Source organism: Pinus tabuliformis, chromosome 2_1 (genome assembly GCF_031772625.1).
Source record: "Pinus tabuliformis cultivar Carrire ecotype Pingquan chromosome 2_1, CPIR1, whole genome shotgun sequence".
Taxonomy (NCBI): domain Eukaryota; kingdom Viridiplantae; phylum Streptophyta; class Pinopsida; order Pinales; family Pinaceae; genus Pinus; species Pinus tabuliformis.
Window position 1 is genome coordinate 944876635 of NC_142299.1, and position 22659 is coordinate 944899293.

Genomic DNA, 22659 nt, shown 5'->3' on the forward strand with positions numbered 1-22659 from the left:
TTACAGCTCATCGTAGTTACTTCATATAGCCGATTCTTTCAGCACTCTAATTCTTCATCCGAGTCTGAGGTGGAGGAACTCTCGTGATCCCATGTAATTCATCCATCCACTGTCGGATTCACCCAATCTTGGAGTTGCGTTGTTATCTTATATATTCAGTCCAAATCGTCATCACTTTCTTAATCACGGACTGGTTCATTATAGCGTGATCCTTAAGCATGATCTAGGGGTACTATTAGGTGAAGCAATTTCTTTTCAAATATCATCTTTCACTTCTTTAGTTTGATTACCCCATTCATGTTAGTAGCCTAATCAATGCCAAGAAGTGCAGGGTAGGGGTTGTTGTCATCCACAATTTCTATTACTTCAAAATCAGCCAATGCGCTCACGCCTTCAATATATACAGTTACTCCTTGCAGTCGTCCTATGGGGATGATCTTCTGTTGATTTTCCATCCTTAACTAAATCAGAGACCACTACAGTGTGGGTCTCCCTATCCACTCTGAATTATGCTTTGGTAAAATGTTCGCATTTGACCCTAGATCCAGAATAACCTAATCCACTTCATATTCTCCTATCTATGCCGTCAGTCTCATCTCTCATCCTGTCCTTGCTTTATCCTTACCAATCTTCCGTACCATGCCCGGTTCGCCCAGAGTGTTTTAAGCACATCTATTTATAAGTTCTTATAATCCCTTCACAGACTTTCTATCGTGCAACAACTTCATGCAGGTCTCTAGAAAGGTCGTAAGCATAGAAGGGTCCGTTTCCTGATTAGGCTTATCCCGGATCCCTGAGGTAGAGGCCTCAGCGAAGCTTTTCCTTGCTTCCATGAATGTTTTGCGTGCGCACTCCAAATCAAATTCAGCCTCCTTTGTTGGAGCTTTGCGAACCCATGCGCTATCTTTGGGTTGTTTCCCCTTATCGTCGCCCATTGCAATCCCAATTTGGAGCACTATATTGACATTCGGATCCTCTTCGCGAGGCTCAGACCTCATCATCTATAAGTTTTGAGTTGGTTGCGGTGGTATTACCCCTTTGTCGCATGTCCTCGCTATTAGTGTAGGACAGTCCTCTGTCTCATGATCAAACTGAGCACAATATTTGCATGACGGATGCATTGGGTTAGTGCCTTCATGGGCATAGTGTCTTGGTCCTCCATTATTGTAACAGGTCAGCTGTCCCCGACCTCTTCCAGGTCCTCCTCTGCCTCAGCCTCATCCATACCCCTAAAAGCATGTTCACGCCATCCCAGCACTCTAGTCAGGGGGGGCATTTCTACCTCAACTCTATATGCGGGTGTTTTGTCCATCATCAATTCATAACTTCGGTAGTTGCGCTCATCATGCCCTCCTGACCTATAGAAGTTGAAGAATAGTTGTTGTGGTGTTTTTACAAACTTCTGCAGCAAATGAAAATTATCAGTTGTATGTTTCCCTTCTACCTGACATATAGCGCACCACAACATAGGCCCCGTGCTCGGTCTTGCTTGGGATTTCGACCTCAAAGGCATCGGTCCTCCTCTTGCAATATAGTTCGCAAAGACCAGGTAGTTGTCTTTATCATGCCCTTGACCTTTACATTTCAGGCACCATATCTCTTTGCGTGCCTCTATTTGAACTGTTATGTCCTGCTTCAAACTTTGATTTCAAGGCAAAGATTTTGCAACTGCGCATGGATTTGCTGAACCCCCACATTGGGATCTTGCATTCGTGTTTCATGCAGTCATATTGCAATCTCCAAGGCCTCTGCCTGAGTTGTAATCTTTTGTTGTGATAGTGTAACCTTTAGGTGAGGCAGGGGCGAAGCCATGAACCATTCGTGGTGTCCACTTGTTAATTTCATATTAGCTTCATGAATTTTACACTTCAATATCTGATCCAATTCCCAAGGTGTCTCACCTAGTTTCATCATGATTTCCTTGAACCCCACAATCAATTGTGCCTCGGATTTAGGCCTACTGAACTCTTTATTCTTCACGGTCTGGATCTCTGCCAAACTAGAGTTTGGGTTATCGTTAGAATACTTGATGCACCAAGTTAGTGCATGATCCTCCAAAGCACTAACCAATCTTGCCTTCTTCATGTGATCATCTGTGATGCCCTGAGCTTCCCATACAATTTTTACGACAAACCAGAACTGGTTTGGTTCCGCATTTCCCAAGCCCTTAAATAAAGGCAGCTTCACTGAATTCGCCATGTTGAACTGTGGTGGAGGTGGTGGTGGTGTGGGCGAAGTGGTGGTGGTGGACTAGCTCCGAGGTCCAGACAATAGGACCGTCAAGCCTCCACCTTCCTTGGCTATCTGCTAGCTCTGCGATCCATTCGTACAACTCAACTGGAAAGGTACATAAAAATATCTCATGGATTTCTGTATACAGGCACCTGTCCAACCAGTGTTCCTTTGTTAGCCGTGGATTTCTGTTCTCATGTGTCGCGAATTCATGGATCTTCCTATCCAACCAATCTTCAACCTCTTTCTTAGTTGGATTCCAGTGATACGACATCACACATCTCTTATGCAGATTCTAGTCCTGACAACAAAACCATTTGTTGGCTTTTTGGGGCCTGACCCAGGTTCAACGTTAGATAGCCAAACAAATCCCTACACTACTAGCCCTTTCGGCATCAGCCCGCAGAGCGCGGACCGAAGTCTTACCCGAAGCAGTATTGGGGGATGTTGGAACTAGGTTTCGGCACCCTAAGATGGTCGTGATGTCAATTTATACCTACTTTCGTGCAGTTTACCAAGCTTTAGGGCTCTATCAATCTACCCTTTATTCCGCCCTTCAACACCTCCATGAAGGTGTACGATTGATCTTCACGCAGCCCTAACTTGTGATCGAGGTACTTCCACGCAGCTATGACAACATATTGTATAGGTTCCCAAGTTCTCTTAAGTGTTTTACTTATCTTACTAATCAATCACAGTTAGCACGGCGTAAAATTATATCCTTGTGTTCAATTAATCAATACAATCATATATATTTGCGCATCACATAAAAATTGTAAATCAAACCTAAAATGAAATATAATCAAAAACATTAAAAAGAACTAGATACATAGTAATTGTATAATACTTCTCTTTATTGATATCTTAAGTTAATACAGACTCTATCCGCTCTGCCCACACAGTTGCAGGGGTCCACATACTTAGCTGCGGACTTCCACCCTAGGCCTCTGTGCACTCTACTACAGAGCCTCTACCTACACTAAGACCCGAGAACACTTAGACTCCAATGCTTAACTCCTCACTTCAGTCTTCACTACAAAGCTACTTAGAACTTACTTACATAGCTCCTTTTTATATAATCCCATGGTCCGCAGACCATGGGTGGATCGTTACATCCGACTTTACACTTTACAAAATAAGGGAGGACAACCCTTTATGACTCTTGACACCTTCGCATTCCACGACCACAAAATGTGGAGAATTTACAACTTTATTACACAATTATCCAAAACATGGGCTTTTAGCCCCAAAACTGCTCTTGGGGGAACCTATTCCCAACAGTAGGTGAAAGTCATACTCTAAGCTGGTAGATATAAAGAGAAGGTAACTAGACATAGTTTAAATAGTCAGAACCACCATTTTGATGGAAAAGGAGATGCTCTATGTTTTTAACAGAGTGCTCTCCCTTAAAATGTTGAAAGTTCATGTTTTCCTATCAACAATTTTGGTGCTAGAAGGAGGGCATGTTTTAAATTGTTTGCTAAAGTTTATTGTAGAATTTTAAACTTTGAACTATGGGTTCGTCCAAGAAACCTCCTTAGAGATTCTTTGGTGTATCACAATCAAACACTACTCCAATCAAGGGATTTGAAACATTTTCAAAGGTAAAGTTCAATGGTAAGTCTTTTGCCTTCAATCACCGTTTTCAATTCATTTCAAATTCTCAAAAAGATAATATTGATGAGGTTGATCTTGGTAGGATTTTCACAAATACTTTGACAGGTCAAGCAAAAGACTGGTGTCTTTCACTTCCAATTTCCTCAGTACATACCTGGGATGAGTTTGCAGTGATGCTCCTTTAGACTTTTCAATGATACAACTACAAAAAGGTATGCAAACAACTACTTGAATTGCGTAGGACAGAAGGCTAGCCCTTGGATCAATTTTCAGTTAAATTTAAAATGACATTAATCCTATTTAAATCCAATGATTTACCCTTTGAACATAAATTAACTAGTTGGTTTAAGTATTTAATTTCTCTTCCTTGTAATTCTAATGAAGAATTACATACCAAGGAAGACACTAATAAATTTATTTATGGCAATGAAAATATTGAACTCGGTTCTTCTTCATCCTCAAAAATTGTTTTAATTGATTCCCAATCCTCAAATGAATTTGTTCTTGAAAGTGAAAAAGATAATAGTTCAAACATTTCCTCTCAGAGTCATAATGATTTCATTAATTATAAATCAACTCTGATTTCTCAATCCTACAATGATATTGTACCTTCTTGCAATTTCAATCTTGTGGATAATAATGATTTTAAATTCATAATCATATGTAAAAAGGAAATATCTGTAAACAAACTTCCACTATGTTGTAACATAATTTGTAACTTAGATGTATATTACAAATTACCTTTCTCTCATTCTCTTCGATCATTTATTTCTTTGTTCAACTTTATTTTTGATTTTTTGCACATACTGTGCTAGATCTTGAGCAACAAAGTTCCACACTCTCATCAAATGCATTAATTGTATCTTATTATTGTACATATGATTTTGTATTTCCAAATGTGTTCTACATGAATGATAACACTCAAGAGTACATGTATACATTTAGACCAGCCATGCATTCCTTTTAGAAATTTTCCTCATTGCTATCCACTTGATTCCTTTGAAAATAAGATTTCTGGTTTTTCTTTTTCTTTACAGCAACCTTTCATTTGAAAAGATTTAACATTTAATACTACTTTATTATTTCTTCTTTCCTAGAATCATTTTCAAACATCTGAATCACATCCTTATCTTGATGATCCTATACACAGATGTTTGGAAGAATTTGAGGAAAGGAATTTTATAAATAAGTTGCTTCTTGTACATACATTGGCATTAGATGCACATAATATATTTATTTTTATTTTTGTTGGTATATTAATGATTTTGCTACTAATGTTTGATTTACACATTCATGTAGATACTAAGATGCTTAAATGGTTACATTAGAAGCACGACTTAGTCTTAGTCTACTTTCTAGATTAGGATTAGGTGTAGTTTATCAATTAGTTTAAGTTAAATAAGAATATGGTTTTTAACATTGATAAATACATGGGAGAAGATAAATATTCATCAGGTAAAGCTATGATCAAATTCTCCTAGTTACACATTTACATGTCCATTGCTATTTGTTCTTAGTTTTTCTTTCTCATTTTGTGTTGTTCTTCTGGTAGGTATTCACTTGAGTTAGAAGATCAAATTTTACCAATAAAGTAGTTGTGACAGATTTTAATGCTAAAAGGAGAAATTTTTAAAACTCATTTAGGAATATTTCCTTTACTTCTTAGTTTTTCTTATCATCCTGCTTATTCTCTTTCGAGATATGTTTATTCAAAGTTACATGTTTAAAAGAGAGATTTGATAAAGGGAATAACATTCTGATTAAATTATCATGTGAAAACTTTAATCACAACTCTCCTTTTAGTTAGATAATTTATTTAAATAAAAGTCTTGAATAACAAACTCACCAAACGAGACAACACTTCATATGCTTGACATAATGCAAAGAACATAATAAGATATTTATTACTTATATCAAGATATTGCTCTTACTTGTTTCACTCGAGTTTTTCTTATTTCATGATTTTGCTTGCAGTAGGTTTGCTTATATTTTAATCCCTTTTAGTTTTGATTTCTTTTCTCTTGCCTCTTGGTTGGATTTGTTTCCACAACATTTATTGATCCCTTTTGCAATCCCCTTGTGTGCAGATTTCACCTTTGTTTAGGATTAATACTCGTGATATTACCAAGCCTTTTTAAAGAGTTAATTTTAACCCAACTTTGGTTAATACTTGGTAACTTTTTACTCTTATATAATGAAATCCATTAGTAAAAGGAAGAATAATAGGGAGCTCATTAAAGTGCTACCTTTCAAATTTGCATTGAAACTCAGACTTTGTTTGTATTTTATTATCATTTGGATGTTCTCTTACCTTAATACACATAAGAGAAATCTACTTTACAACATGCAGTATCCTAAGACAACTACTAAAGTGAAAAAAAAACAGCAGATAATTTTAGTATTCTATAAATCTTCCATGTCATCGTATCTCTTAAAGAGAGGATTTGTCTCCCCATCTATTAACATAAATTATAAGAGTATAAATTAAAAGTTGTGTGAAAGACCTGAAAGATAGGGGGTCTCCGTAATGAGCCAACATACCATGATCATGGCCTTTTATTGTTATTACATTATCGTATCTGGTCAACAAGCTAGGATAATGGCTCACGACACTTTTCTCTAAGACAAGAGGTCTCATCACAAGATGACTTGTTCATGACTAACAAAATTTGTGAATGGAAATGTCGTATCTAACCATGAAGCCAGGACAAAGGTTTTTAGAGTTATTAATGAAATATGTCTTCTCATAAATAGTAAATAGTAGATGGGACACTGACATTTCTTTTGGTTAAAATGGTAACTCTGTCGAGGCTATGGATGCATGCTAGAAGTAGTGGCTCTACCTATGACAATGAGAGTTCTTCTTTCTTACTAAACACAATGCTAAACTTTTGTCCTTCAGTTTATGCTGTCATTAATTAATGGTTATTGTAAACATAATCTTACTCTTATGATTTCTACAAGAAATGTTCCAAATGATTAAACTCTATTTTGAGGGATTTCATAAATTCTGAATCTTAGAATTTTGATTTTATTTAGCCTTTATCCTTTTCCTTTGAGGATTTCATTAATAATAAATGAGAGACAATTGGTTCTTCCTAGTTTGTCACCATTGTTGTGGTAAAAACACAACCCCCCCCATTATTCATTTAATTATCATTCTGGGGACCCTTTGATTGAATCTTGGTCATGTCGCTTTCTGATTTTTTGAGTTTGGATTTCTTCAATGAGTTTGATCTGTTTTTGTCTTCCTATCAAAACTCGTTTGATCTCATTTGGTTGTTTGGTTTGCAAATGGTGCCTAAACGAAGATTGGACATTTTCACTGCCTTGGCCTACTAAATGTATAAAATGTACATTACTTTTGTTTTATAAACTTATTCATTTGTAAATAATAAACTTTTATTTGTAAATATTAGTTTTATTAGTTTTATTTTAATTTTTAATCAATTTGATTAATTATAAAAATAGCCCCTGAGACCAAGATCTATTTTAAAGTGGCTATAGGCCATAGCCCTTTATCATAAAGAAGCGGAGATATTTTATTAACAAGAATTATATATATCTTATATCGGAGGAAATCCTAAGAATCCCTAATATCCAAAAGTCCTGAACCTCATACCAAGTGGGTGTGGTTCATTTATATGTTATAAACTATGATTATTCAAAAGGACTCATGTGCCACATCATTGTTCTGCTCCTGAGTATCGACAATCAGAGATTTGCAATTGAGAAAGATTTTAAAAACTTAGATATTCATATCCCACGGATATTCTGATATGGAACTTTGTTGATCTCCAATAACCAATCCTTCTGATCTCTGAATATACATCTCCCTCTGATCTCCGATCATCATACCCCTCTGACTTCCGACTTTCGATATTACACTCACCTTCAATATCTAGACCTGATACACTATTTAAAAGGAGTACAATAAGATATCATTTTCGCTCCATATCATACCCTCCCAATATCGACATTTTTCGTTTATCCCCATTGTTAAAAGTTTCGATATCCATTTCTCTGATACCACTCAGCTCTTACCACTTGTCAGTTCTATGGGCTGCTATCATATTTATTGAAAAAGCCACTTGATTTTTCCATTGGTTTTGGGCATTATTAGAGTTTTCTTACAAAGTTTTTTTTACACCATGGCTAACTATGTTTTCTGTTATAACATATATTTCTGATTAAGGTCAGTGTTGAAACAAATCCAGTCTATCACCAGCGAAATTCCTCTAGAAGGTAAAGGGATATTGTAATAAAATGAATTTGTTGAATCGGTTGTTTCTCGCATGTAATTTCACCTATTGGTCTGAAACAAGCAAGAGACAAGCAGGAGACAAGCGAGATCATTCTTATCTGCGCAAACCAAAATCGGAAAATATGAGAGGAAGAGAGGCAGAGTAATGATTGGTCTTACAAACTATTTGTAAGGAGGGAGTTTGTGATTCATTTTCACTATTGTAGTGAGAGTCGATCCATCTCTATAGGTAGGGAATCGAGTTTAAAGGCAGCAGATGACTTGCACTACTGTAACTCTCTATTGTTTTTTGTAACTTTATTCATCTTTATAATAATATTCATCTCCGTAATTGATTGCATAGCACTATTTCTTGCTCTGTTATTGAAAGTAAATGATTCATCTTTCATATATCATTTCTGGTGTATGAGTTTGTATGTGGCATTTCAGTACTATTATTGATTGTTTACTGAAATACTCATTTAGAATATGGTCAATCTATATTATAAGGTTAATAAAAAATGAGATTCAAAACTGCAACTTGTATAAGGACACACCTTTATCTCCCTGGGTTGTTAGCTATCTAACAATTTAATCTTATAGATGTCATGCTTTCTACATGTCGTGAATTTGAACTATTTTAGTATTGTGGCATGAATATTATTTTCCTTATGCATATGTTTTATTAGGAAATGCAGGTGTTTGTAGTTGAATGTCTGTTAACTATTTAATGGTCATTTATTTGTATACATTTCCTCGAAAACAAGGATTAGATCTTGGAATTATTTCCTTTATCTTATTCCAATTTCAACATACTTCTATTTATTTTCTTGTCCTTTTATCTTGCTCTTTATTAAGAGAAGGACAAAAAATTTCTTCAATCAAGATAGGTCTATTATTATATGCATCTTAGATTATACTTTGCATGTAGTTCTTTTTTTGTATCCTAGAAGTCCCCTCATACAGGACCAGTCTTTAGACTAGTTTGGTTGGGCCATAAAGTCAACTTAATGATCACTTTCTTGCCTGATTAGCAAGAAGAGTCAATATTATGTCTCCTCTCTATTCGTAGGTGAAATTCATACTTGAAGGTAGTAGAGATAGAGAGAAGGTAACTGGACCTAGTACCAATCAGAACCACTATTTCAAAGGAAAAGGAGCTTCTCTAAGTTCCCGACCAGGTGGTCTCCCTTAAAATGTTTAAAGGTCATTTTCTTCGATCGCCAGAACCCCATCACACCATGGATATATGGAAATTGCTAGGATAGGCTGAAAACACTGTCACACCTAGAAACACCCATGTCATGACAAGAAATATCCGCATGCGGTACTATGCATGCCAAATCTAGCAAATAAAACACATGAAAATTGATACCTACAAATAATCCTATTGTAGTTTCTTGATCCTGCTCTTCCCTGCTTTCTCCTTCCTTCTTCTTGCCTTCTTTACCTTTCTTGATCTAACGCCAAAGTGCTCCAAGAAAAATATAAGTGTCCAATAGTATGAGAGAGACAGAATAGAAGAGAGCTCCACCAAAACCTGTTAAAACCTTGCCAACTAATCCTCATAGCCCTTTTTTATCAATGAGGCCTCTATTTTCTTCATTTTCCATTATTTTCCTACAATTTTGTCCTCACATGCAACCTGTGACCTTTTACCTTCCTTTTCTCCTAATTTCCATTATTTTCATAAATAAAATGCTAATAAATGCCTCATGCCTTTCCAAAGCCTTTTCCATTTCCTTTGCCAATTTCCTTTAGCCATAATAAACTGATGAACACCCATAGTAGGATGTATTACCAAAAATTCAACTTGGAATACATGTCCCATGATTGTGTTCTTATATATTTTTACATGGATTTTTAACCAGGGTTGTTACATTCACAAATAAATGTTTATCATAAAAAATTTGTCCCTTGATGTCTCTTGAAAAGTTTAATTCCTTTAAAGTAGTTTTCATCCTCAATCTTTTCCATAAAATTTGAATCCATAATCTGGTGAAACTAAATCCCATACAAACTTAACTAATCTACACCTCATAGTTAAACTAACAATAATTTACCACAGTAAACATGAAACTATAGTGACTGATTTTTTTTTACGAATTTTGTTTGTTTTAATGTATTTTTATTTTATATCATATATAATATTCTCATGGCTCAACCCACAATACTTTACAACCATATTGGTGAAACTAGAATGCCTGAATTACTTTTTCTAATTCAGTTTTTCTTAATGTATTTTTATTTTATATCATATATAATATTTTTGATCATGTGGAAAACAGATACAAATTCTTGCGATAAGGGACTAGGTTCCTTTGTCTTACACGGATTCCCTGATGTCATCATCTCATTGCGTTTCCAACAAAATTCTGGCAGGAAAAATGAGTGAAGTGAGGTGAAAGCAACTCCCTGTTTTCGTAGGGTTTGTGTGTGCCGTCACGACCTACTCCCTCAAATCCATAGTATTTAACCAATCCTCATGGACATTGTCGTTGAAATAAAGCCTTCATTTGAAATTGCTTCAAATAATTCCATTAGCTAAAATGATGGGTAATCTCTCTCCACTTTTGTGCCTTTAGTTTTTTTCATCATGTGATGTGGTATTCCCAGTGTTGAGTTCCTAATCGCCCCAAATTTCGATTAAAAATGTTGTCTATAAATATTTTATTTCTTTTTGGATTACTAAGGCTTGGTCCAAACTATTAGAAATTGTAATTACTCCCACATGCAAGAGTTAGCTAAATTTAGAGAGTCAAGTTGAGTGAATTCGAGTTAAGTTATAATTTGGGAAAAGTTGAATTCAGAGTGTGTGTGCATGTTAAGTTATTTCAGTATTGTTAGTTGGAAAAATTTTAAATAACCCTCACCTGGTGTATTGCAATAATCAAATTTGTATGATAAATATAAGTGCAACAACGTGTGTTATTATGTGTCAAATTTTGTGTGTTTCCTACTTTTTCTTTCCTCCTTTGTGTTAAACATTAGCTGAAATTAGCAATAATTACAACTCATGTCATTGGAAACAAATTTTCCTCATGGCGTAGAGGGCTCTCATCAACATCTTCATGGTGTAGCAGTATCTCCAAAACAAATTTTATAAGATGTATGGACTCATTTCATTGCACCACAGACTGATCATGAAATACATGATGACCTACAACCAGTTGTTCACAATAAATATGGGAAACGAAGTTATAGCGATGTCGAAGATTAACAATATCCTGAAACACGCGTGTTCCCTCTAAAGAAGAACAATTCAGGGGACATGAGACTCTTTCAACTTCTCAATGAGGCTGCCAAGAATGGATACTCTACATCTCATGAACAACATGAGAGAGTGATTCCTCAAGAGAGTGAACCCACAGTCTCCATGCCTAGAATCTGTAACACTAAAAAAACCACGGCACAAGATCGAGGTGTAGAAAGGTTGACAACAAAGTGATATAGAGGGGTCGGCAAACGCCCATGGGAGAAATTTGTAGCGGAAATAAGGGATTCAACAAGGCAAGGGGCATGAGTGTGGCTAGGTACTTTCAACACAATCGAGGAGGCTTCCATGGCTAATGATAAAGTAGCTTTTCTCATTCATGGCACTCCGACCACTTTAAATTTTCCTAAAGAGATTGTAATGAAGGCTTTATTGGATATTAATTACCAGTGTTCCCCTAAAATTATATCCACTAGGAAAAAACATGCTAGAATATGTCAGGTTCATGTCAAGTTAAGAAAGAAAATCGATGTGCCAGACATTGAATCTTAAGGAATGGGTTTTAACATATATATTGCGGAAGTCGATATTGGAATGATAGCCATGAGTCAGAAACGAATGAGAGAAATATATGGTCAATAGAAAAAAGAGGTGGCTTGGCATTGGAAACCCCTACACCTGAGAAGCTACAATCACTTAAAGCTAGTTGTTGTATCTCCCAGAGGCAGCCTTGGAATACTTCAAGACCAGTGCCTAGGCACATCTAAAATAGTGCGTCTCAAATGATTTATAGGATACTGGAGACAACATTTATGATCTATAAATACATATGTACATAGGAAATAGATTGGTTCATTAATCGAAAGAAATAAAATGTGGATTTCTAGTACTTATTCACACATTCAGATCTCATAAATAAGCATAAAAATAGGGGAGGCCGAGAGCTTGAAGGTCTTAAAGCTAATAATATTTTGCAGAGTGTGTTAGAGAGGAAAAGAGAGAAGAGTAACTCATCGAATAGAGAATAAGGCTTCAAGACTTCTATATTTAACACAGAGAGCTTGAGACATTAAGGATTTTTATGCTTATTTGGGCTACAAGCAGAAATAATGAATGAAGGGGCAGCTGAGAGCCATGATTCATGTGCTGTAGATTTAAAGATATAATCTCAATATTCCTCACATGAATATACATAAATAATGTTTAGAAAAATGAATCTATGAAATAGTTACAGGCATTTGCATTAACATATAGATACTACTGAATCTGTGAAGGAGCTTGAAACACATCTAGCAACAATAATTACATGAATTCAGGGAAGAAGCATGGACATAAAAATGAGTTAAACAAATGGGAATACATATTGTAATCCTTTGAAGAAGGAATCACCACTGTTTTCTTGATAATCTGAAAAGATTTGTATTGCAAAGGAGATATAGCCTGAAATATAACATGCAGTGTTTTCTCTAGAATTTTTGAACCTCAATTAAGTCTTGCTTTCCCCTATTTATCATAGGGGAGCAAGGAGCTACATTACAACAAAAATATCTATCTCTAGACTCAATTGTCAAGTCGACTAGCTGTATCAGTCCTGAACAACTTTGTGGTTCCTTGAAGGGAAGGCATGTTATAATAACACAACTCAATCAATAACCGGACAGACAAGTAAATGTAAGTCTCTGTGCCTCGTCCTGTGATTACATGATGTATTTTGTTCACGTTATGGCGCTTTTTACTGATTGACTAACCCCATCACTTCTGCCTTTACTGCTGAGGTGCCTTGATCTGTTGAAATGGGGGTTGGGTCGTCTATGGGTGCTTGCTATTGCAGCTCCGTGCCGTGTAGAGGGATGAGATTCCATACTAAGCCTTTAACCTTTCTAAATCCCTGATACCTGCCCCTTGCTTCACCATGACCCATTAAGGTCCTCATCTGCCCATTAAAACTTTGTACTGCAATTATTAGTGCATTGATGTGGTAGGTGAGAAGCATTCCATGAAACGACACAGGCATGGGCTTTTTCTCTGAAACAGGTGAAAGCAGGTGTTTTTGATTTCCCCTTAGCCCCCTTCATCATAGTCCCTTTTATATGGCTTTATTTATATAACTGAGGGCCTGGACCAAGCGCTTAGCCCTACGAGCGCTAAGGCTCTCAACTGTCACGCGAGGGAGCCTTTTCCTTTATAACCTGAAATGCCATTGTTTGCCCTTTGCACCACACTGGCCGATATCCCGAATGAAAAATAGCTATACAACAAAACACATAGCCTATTGCATGTAGGGGGTCCCTTTCCTTATCACAATCACAGCCGGGGAGGAAACACAACAGAAGAGAAGCTTTACATTGCATGATCATCGATCACCGAATGTAATGAACTTACTGATGTCGTCACTACCACGTGTCTCCCTATGAGAAGTGACACGTGGCATCTCGAAGCAACCCCATAGGACCCCTAAAAATGACAAAAAAGAGTGACACGTGTCCACCTACCATGTCATTCTTCATATGAGCCACGTCAATAGTGACATCAGCTACCATGTCAGCTCATTGGACTAATCAGAGGCCGCCAAGTGCCCCCCTGGAGGAGGGAGAAAGTGGCCTGCTGGGCCCTGTTTTTGCAGGCATATCCTTTGTATTTGAAATTCGACCCTCCCCGTTGATTTTGTTCCATATTGCAATATCAGCGATTTTCAACAATTTATGACTACAACATCCACCGATCATCGATCATGAATACCATATGGAAAATAGAGAAACAGGAGGCCCAACCCTTTCTTTGTCAGCCTTTTCCTTTGTAAATTGTTTTATGGGCCCCCTGACGATGTTACACAAAAATCACAAATTGGTAGTCTGCAGGTCTTTAAAGTTTTATAACCCACCGATATGATGAACTGCGGGATTGCCATGATGCGGGGTCGTTAGAATGCAAGATTGTGCCATGTGGAGGAGAGATAAAAGGGGAGGCCCGACCCCTATTTTCCCATGATTTGCTTTGTTAACAATTTCTAGCCCCTCCTTGGTGGTGCAACATAATATCACAGTATCGGCCACCCGCATGTTTTGGAGTATGCTGTAACTGATGGACTACTTGGACTGCAATACACTGATTATGAAATAAAACCTATGCCCAAACCTGTTGACCGGAAATATGCAACATCAGCGATCAGTGGATCGTTGTTCCTTTCAGAATCCATGCTCCTAACCTACCTAGACCCCTTGATGCCAATATGCAATTGCAATCAACCCTCTAGACCTCCGACTGCAATTTGCCTCCACACTTTGTCATTTCTAGGTTTTCTTGACTTTTCCAAGCTAGGCTTAAAAATGCCTTAACTTCTGCTCCAAGAGTCCATTTTCGGAACTCCATATACCGTTGGAAATATCTTTCTAAGAAATACACGATGGAGAAGGTTTGATTTTGATCTAATAGCTTATGTGGCTTGGGACGGGCGCTCCAAACTTCACTTCTCTTGGGAAACCTTGGCCAATTGAAAACCACAAGGGAGTGAGTGACAACATTGGATCCAACTTCGGAGAGTGCCTTGTTGGCAAGGTGTTTAGGACCTGCACACTAGTAGCCTTTCCTTCCATTGGGCATCGAGTCATTCTTAAACAAAATATAACTATGTAACAAAGGACTTTTTTGATAATAAATTGAAAAACTCAAATAACAATTTCAATACAGGCTGAATGTTTACAATGAGCAAGAAATAGATATCTCTAATTTTAAAAATAAATTTTTAGGAACTGACCATTTAGAGGCAGTTCCAGCAGTCCACCATCCAATTTTTCAAGCATGTAAGTGTTGTTTCCCCTCTCTTCTGCTATCTTTAAGGGGCCCAACCACAGTGGATCAAATTTCCCATGATTTCCTTTGTCTTCTTGCCTAACATCCCATGCGAACACTAAATCTCCTTGTTGAAGAGGTTTGTCCTTAGCCTTCTTGTTAAAAAAATATTTCATCCGTAGTTGATAGTTTTTCATTTTTTTCCCCACCTACTCTCTATTCTCGTGAAGCTCCACCAGCTGATTTATTCTTCTAGTCAAGGTGCTAGGTTCTTCCTCAGCTTCTTGCAGCAACTTAGCTATTGGAATTGATAATTGGATAGGGAAGACAACAACCTTGCCATATAGTAGCTTAAAAGGAGATTTTTCAGTGGATATTTTGGGTGTTACATGGTTAGACCATAGAGAAAAATTTACTTGAGAGTCCCAGTTCCTTTGATTTTCATTGATGGTATTCTTTAGAACTCTCACCATAGTTTTATTAGAAGTCTCAGCCAAGCCATTCCCTTTAGGGTAGTATGTAGTGGAGTTTCAAATAATGATGTTGAATTTGTGGCATAAGTTGGTGAACATGGAAGATTTGAAAACCTTTGCATATCAATGGTGATTTTAAAAGGACACCCAAAGCTAGATAGTATGTTCACCTCCATGAAATTTATCACCACTGAATCAGTAGCATTCCTAGCTAGGATAACCTGTACCCACTTGGTAAAATAGTCAGTGGTTGTTAAAATCCACTTTTGTTGGCTTCTAGAAGGTGGGTTGATTTCTGCAATGAATTCCAATCCCTAATGTCTAAACAGTTCCTCTACATGCACAAGAATCAGGGGGAGAGGAGTGTTATTCCCCTATACCAATAGGTGTCATATATCATGACTGACTTAGTTTAGCTTTGAAATATGTTCATACCTTTACTTGTTGCAAAGGTTTTCCACATTTGCAAAAAATCAAAAAATTAAAAAATGTAAAGAGGGTATACCCTAGCAAAAGAATAAAAGGGTGAAAAGAATAAAACGAGGTCAAAAAATGAAAGAAAATGAACCCCAACAAAAAAAAAATACCAGGAAGTGTGCAAGTATAAATGCCACTAATTTTTACTTTTGTATAATAAAAATTGTGTGCAGCTTGTCACCTATTCCACAATTCATGAATAGTCAAATAGTTTAAGCTTGACTAGTTCGTATTTTCAATTTCATGTTGTAGAAATAGAGAATAAAGATCTGACCAAACAGTTTAATCTTGGTAGATGAGTAGATAGGTAGAGTGAATAAAAGGAGCACAACAGTTTAATCTGAGCCCTTGGATGTAATAAGTGTAGACTTAGATAGGCATCACTATGTAAAAGAAAAGAAAGTTGATAAGGGTTTGCCAGTCCAAGTGCACCCTAATAAAGAAGTGAAAATGCTAGGGTAAAGTAGGTAGGGTAAGTAAATGATGGTTGCAGAATAAATGTGTGATGAATGACAAGTTTAAATGTTTAAATCTTTTACCTTCATCACTAAGCAAAGGCATGTATCACATGAAAAGGCACTTCAACATTCAAAGTCAAAATAATTAACTTCCCTACTCATTCCCCTAAAAATCTTCACTAATTCCCTAAGTACTAAAGGTAATTACCAAAGTTAGAGGGGCTTAGAGCATTTCTCTGACTTTTGGAGGGACCAGACCCTCGGCCCAATAATTTATAATGCCTAAGTGCTTAAGCCCCTTCATCAATATTCACCCCCCTTCATAAGTTATTCATTCCCCTAATAAAGCTTTTCCTAAGTAAAATTCTATTTTACTTAGGGAAAATAAAACACTCTCCATATAAACCCTTTTGTACACTTTAGCCTAAGTAATATGTTATATGATGAAAATGTTTTAAACTTAGCGTGCATTTCACATTCCATAAAGTCATATTAACCACTAATTAATATTATTATTTATTTCCCAAAAATACATTACCCAAGCCCGTATTATTATATGATACAAAAAACCCCAAATTTTTACATATCCCCCCCGATGGTTAAATATAACCGTAAATCAAACAATAAAATGGGATTAATTAACTAATCCGTAGTTAATTAAGAACCCAACCCTGCCACCATTTAATGAGGATTAGTTACGTCATTTGGACTAATTAATAACTCAATAACCAATCGAATCACCCCCGATATGATTAATCTTCTAAAATCATATCGGGCCCGCCCTCCGTATCCGCTAGTCAATTCAGCTCCCCGACAACCATCCGATCGGATCCCCAAGATCCAACGGTCATCACGCATATCGCCCGAACCTCTGTGTCCGTCCTTTAGCACGTGATGGAGAGCGGTTTCATGAATAGTACCATTGCTACGTGTCAAGCAGCATATGGAATCGCGCGGTCTCGCCCAAATACCACTTACCCTCCACTAGCTATGCGATGAAACCTGCTTACCGCCTCCCTCTAAGGACAAAACGTCAAATCACCTCCCTACTGACGCCATTTGTCCAAATCCCAAACCCGCCAAAAGTTTTGACTTTGCATAAAAACAAATTTAAAATAGTTTTTCGTCCTTATTCTAAAAGCGCATGCATGCAACCTGAACGTTGAAGTCGATCAGCTCGTACATCAACTGTCAACCACCATGAAACTTGCAGTCCGACATCGTTCCAGTCCACCATTTGCACCTAGTGAACCTACTTTCCATTGCCCGTCACTAAAGAATAGGTATTTACTAGTTTCCTTCCAGAAACCCTGTAAATACTTGATTGGCTCTGTAATTACTTTGAAAAAACCCAAATTCATTATAATTCAGTTACAAAATTTATAATTGAAGACTCCCAAGACCCTCTGTTTTCACCAATTCTACTTGAAAACCCCATTTTCCTATTTGAATCCACAAGAACCAGAAATGGAAACCCCCTGTGGCTCTCAATATAGCTCCTATTAGTATTCCTCACAGAGATTTGGATTATCTGCCCTTAGCAGATAAAGATTTTCAAATAAAAGACCTGGTAACTGAAGAAAGCTCCCTGAAAGTATTTTGTCAATGTCGGGACAACTACCTGAATGGCTCCGATCACATAGGACTTTGGAAATCAATTCTCCCAAGGTACATGCTCCCCTCTGTGTGCATTTTCCCTGTCATTATCCATCAATGTCACGTCGATTATAATCCCACACTCAGAGCAATAATGTCCCCAAATCAAACTATTCTTTTCACAATTACTGCAGATTCAATCAATGAAATGCTACAGTTTTAGTCCAGTCAAGACCTCACCCCCATTTCCCTTGGAGAATTACTAGAGAAATCATCTAAAATGTCACAATCTGAACTTAGTCACCTTTGCCAGACTTTTATGGATAAATAGCATCAACCCAAAGATCCTCCTCCCTATTTGTCAGCTTTCTTCACATATATAGGCAAAAATATAGTGAATATGATAGTTGCAGTCATGCGTTTCAATAATAGTGAGTATGTGGATGAATTGGCTCTAGTTTTAATGTCCATTTTTACCCCTGGTCAGCCTCGTGCTGTCAAATATAACTATGTTGCTTTCATTGGTTAGAAAATCCATGACTAGTTCATGAGGTTAGAAAATGAAAAGGTGTTCAAGTATTCTACAGTCATATATCACCTTTTCCTTTACTATCAGTCTGAAAAGTTCCCATTCTCTATAAATAAACTTGATGCAAAGGGTAATCGCAGATCAGTCATTTTTTGGACTTCTATCTTCCACTATACTTGTCCATATTCATACAATGAATTCATTGACCAGTTTGTTCACCCTGTGACCACCATGCTGATAGGAAGTCCTCCTCCTAGGATTAGTGATGAAATCAAAAGAATCCTTTAGCTCTCAAAACAGTACAAAATAGGTGACTAGTACTTGTACCAAAATCACACAGAGATCAGAATTTATGGTTGTGAACTTCCTCCATTCAAACTACCAAAGTATGTTCCTATGATGTTGTTTGCCTTGTAATATTATAGGCAAATGTTAAACTCTCATCAGACTCATTTCACCAAGGCCAAGAAGAAAGAAAAATTGAGAATTAAAGACCACTTAGGCCCATTTGTCTGCAACAATAGAGAAGCAGGCAACAGAGCAGAAGAAATCCTAGAAAAAATGAGATTAAAGAAAAGCTTTGCTTGGAGATATGATCCACAAGGTTTCATTTGTGATAGGAGAATGAAACATAAGTTTTCACCATATATCCATCACCGAGTCCCTGAAATAGAGTAGTATGCAAATATGGATGAATGGAGGGAAGGAACTCTAGTTGAAATGGATAGTGATCAAGTTGATGTAGAGAATGTGATTAAAGACTTAGAAAAGAGATTTGACCTAGACTCTTGTGAAGACGTACCAGTTGAAAATACTCAAAATCCAACACTAGAACCTAGTGCTTCTACAGTAGAGACTTCTCAAAGGCACACACAGGAAACTAGTGCACCCCCAGTAGAACCACCACAGGAACAAGATTAGTGAACAAGTACTCTAGCATTAGAACAACCAGAGATGTCAGAGCAGCTTGAAATCTCTGAAGAACAAGCTCCACCATAGCCTCATTCAGCTCAGGTTAACATGCGAAATCCCCTGGTTTTGCAGACTCCTCTGAATGAGGAAAACAACTTGAAAAGAGACAGGGAAGTAGCTATCCCTACCAGTGGTACTTCAGACTAGCCTGGTGCCAAGAGGCACAGGCTAAATCCATATTCAGAGGAAGAATTCTTTGAGGAAACAATATGGAGTTTGAGGAAAGAAGGTGGAGACAGTCAACATACATTCCCAATAGGTGGGACACGTTCTAGTTCACAAAGGCAAGAGCTTGAAAGATAGCAGAGTGCTGAAGTTTCATCTTTTAGATATTCATCTGAGAAGTTCATATACATAAAAGGAAAATTCAAGGAGATAAAGGAAAAAAATGAGCAACTAAAGGCCCAAGCCTATACTCAATGCTTGAAGATGGCCCCAACCAATCAAACTAGATTGATGTCAGCTTATGACACCAAAGAAGGCAAAATGCAGATAAGTTTTCTAAAGCCTAAAGTACAGCAGCCCCAATCAATTGGAGACTACCTCAAGATTGATTTTGAGAAAGATATCCATCCCATAGATCAGATAGAACTGCATAAACAAACATGGGAGATGTTTTATTCTACACTGACAAGTAGGGCCATGATGACACATAGGTTGGAGAATTCACTAAACAACACTACTGCTCAATTACAACTAGAAAATGCCTCCTCACAGGTGAAGGACAACAAAATTAAATCATTGGAGGATTTGATTATTGAGTTGGGCCATAACCCAAAGGATATCAAAGATGCAGAGAGCCTAATAAAGAAAAATAATGAAGATATAGCTGCACTGAGAAAGCAGTTGAAGTTGCCACCACTCGTGCACCCACAGACTACTGAAGTGATTGATAAGAAGAATGAAGAAGAGCTTATAGACTTGGTCCTTAAGATAAATGAGCAGCTAAAAGAGTCAAATCAAGAATTAGAGATAACACTACAAAGCAAGCAGAGTGAGTTGACCTCTCAACCTCAAAATGTAGTGCCAGTGGTTTCTATAGTAGTCCCTTCTACATTGGCAACTGCTCTAGCACCAAATGTCCCTTTGGCAATAGCTGAAACTATAGAAGTGATAGGTACAGTTACATCACAGGTAGGAACCTCAAATTAGAGCATAGAGGAGTTGATCAAGTCCATGGAATAAATGAAGCTCCAAGTCTCTGAACTGAAAAAGGTAAAAGAGAAATTCATTATTTTAGAGCAAAAGTATGATGTGTCAAAATTCAATTTTGTTGAAGAAGTGAGAAAAAACAAAGGTTTGACTCAACAAGTTAAAACACTTGAAAAAGATCTTACATTTGAAAAGCCTTTGACTGATATCAGAAAGATATTATGGACCAATATCATTGAATCAATCAATGATATTTGGTCATCAATTAAAATAATTTTTGAACAAATTGACTTAGTGAAAGTTGCTCTTCAAGAGATTGAAAAAAGAAAGGAAGAACTAGGAGGGAAGCCTGAAGAAGCTATCCGATTAATAAACTTTCTAAACAGTAGAAATAGGTATTAGTTGGAACAGCTAAACATTGAGGATAGAACTAGTACCATCCTCGAAATAAAGAAAGTATTGACCAAAAGGAGTCTAATGCAAAGCCTAGAATGCAAATTTCAAAGTATGCGGGAAGACATAGATGAATTTATGTGAGAATTTGACATCTTACAAAATAAAGGACTTCCAAGTCCTTTAGTCATCAATGACAAGCTAATGAGGCAGGATGATTATATCAACAAATTATATCAGCAAGCTAATAGTCAAGCTAGTTCATCTACCAGTTCGTCTGCACCCAAGGCATTGCCCACAAGGAGAGTTCTCTGTGATAGTTTGGAGAACCTTTTTTATATTGAGCATGAAGTGAGGCACTTGTTTTCAGTGCAACGAAATTTTGTAAAATACACAGAAGCAGGTGAAATCTTTAGAAAATTGGCAAGGACAAGAATACCAAGAGATGATTGGTGGACCAACATGACAGACATCTTATGATTTACCATGGTAAAAGTGAAGTAAATTGAACTATTTACCATAGTAAATTTTGGTAAAAAAGGATGAATTATGGTAAAACAGGTAAAGAGTATCAGTCACAGGTAAAAGAGTATCAGTCAAAAACCAAAATCAATCACCCATCACAGAATTACGAGCAGGACAACAAGATGCATATTCATAGGACCTGCCTCTAGCTCCTTCAACAAAAACAGGGACATCAAACAAGCTGTTCACATTCAGTTTCTACTTTCGAGACCATCTGTCTCTACATTCATGTAAAAGATATTTAGTTTTCCTAGAATATATCTCTCTTAGTTTGGAGATATTTTGATTTAAATTTTGTATAAGTACTTCCTTATTCGAAGTACTGAGGTTGTGGATTCTTAGACATTTCTGTAGACACTTTATTTTGGAATAGAAGTGTTGTTGAACAACTATTGTATGGTTGGTTGGACAAAGTAATAAAGCAAAGGACTTTTACAGGATACCTGTGTTAAACGAGAAACAAATAAGTATTCTATATCTTATGTTTTTACAGTTTTCTTGTTTAAATATTCATATGTGTTTCATATCTGAATGATAAAAGAAAAATTATATTTCAGAAAGAGCTTTACTGCATTATGTCTTAAAATCGTTTATATTCTTAATGTTTGCTTCTAAGCTATCATAGGTAGGGAATTCTTAATTTCTCCCTGCCTTTTAGTTTACCATTGTGATCATTTAACAAAGAATTCTTAATTGCTTTTTGTTAATGAACACCCACTTTCCCTCATCTTGAACTTTGTTGAAGGATTCTTAATTGACCTTCCTCCCTTTCAAGACCACTTCACCCTTTTAAGCTATTATTTATCTCTTATTTAGCTATCTTTCCCTGTGAAACCCTCCTTTGTTAAATCAACTTGATCCAGTTAAGCCATCATGAGTTGACTCCATAGCCCAATGGCCCGAAATACCTTGTTCTATCCATCTGCTCCTCAATTCCACCACCAAACAAAATTAAAACCCCCAAGCTTTCATAACTAGCCTAATATCCC